Below are 582 nucleotides of genomic sequence, written 5' to 3'. Positions count from 1 at the left end.
CAAGGATAGCCTGGACTCCTGGGATAAGCTGGTCACCGCCTTCTTGGATAAATTCTTTCCTCCTCAAAAGCTGAGCAAGCTGAGTGTGGATGTTCAAACCTTCAAACAAAAAGATGGTGAATCCCTTTATGAAGCTTGGGAAAGATACAAGCAGCTGACCAAAAGATGTCCATCTGACATGTTTTCAGAATGGACCATATTAGATAAATTCTATTATGGCCTGTCTGAATTTTCAAAAATGTCATTGGACCATTCTGCAGGTGGATCTATTCACCTAAAGAAAACGCCTGAAGAGGCTCAAGAACTCATTGATATGGTTGCAAACAACCAATTCATGTATACTTCTGAGAGGAATACCGTGAATAATGGGATACCTCAGAAGAAAGGAGTTCTTGAAATTGATGCTCTGAATGCCATATTGGCTCAGAACAAAGTGTTGACTCAAGAGGTCAACATGATCTCTCAAAGTCTGAATGGATGGCAACATACATCCAACAGTACTAAAGAGGCAGCTTCTGAAGAAGCTTATGATCCTGAGAACCCTGCCATGGCAGAGGTTAATTACATGGGTGAACCTTATGG

This window comes from Arachis duranensis, chromosome 3, assembly GCF_000817695.3.
Source record: "Arachis duranensis cultivar V14167 chromosome 3, aradu.V14167.gnm2.J7QH, whole genome shotgun sequence".
NCBI classification, from domain to species: Eukaryota; Viridiplantae; Streptophyta; class Magnoliopsida; order Fabales; family Fabaceae; genus Arachis; species Arachis duranensis.
The sequence above is the reverse complement of the archived record's forward strand: the minus strand, read 5'-3'. Positions refer to the sequence as shown.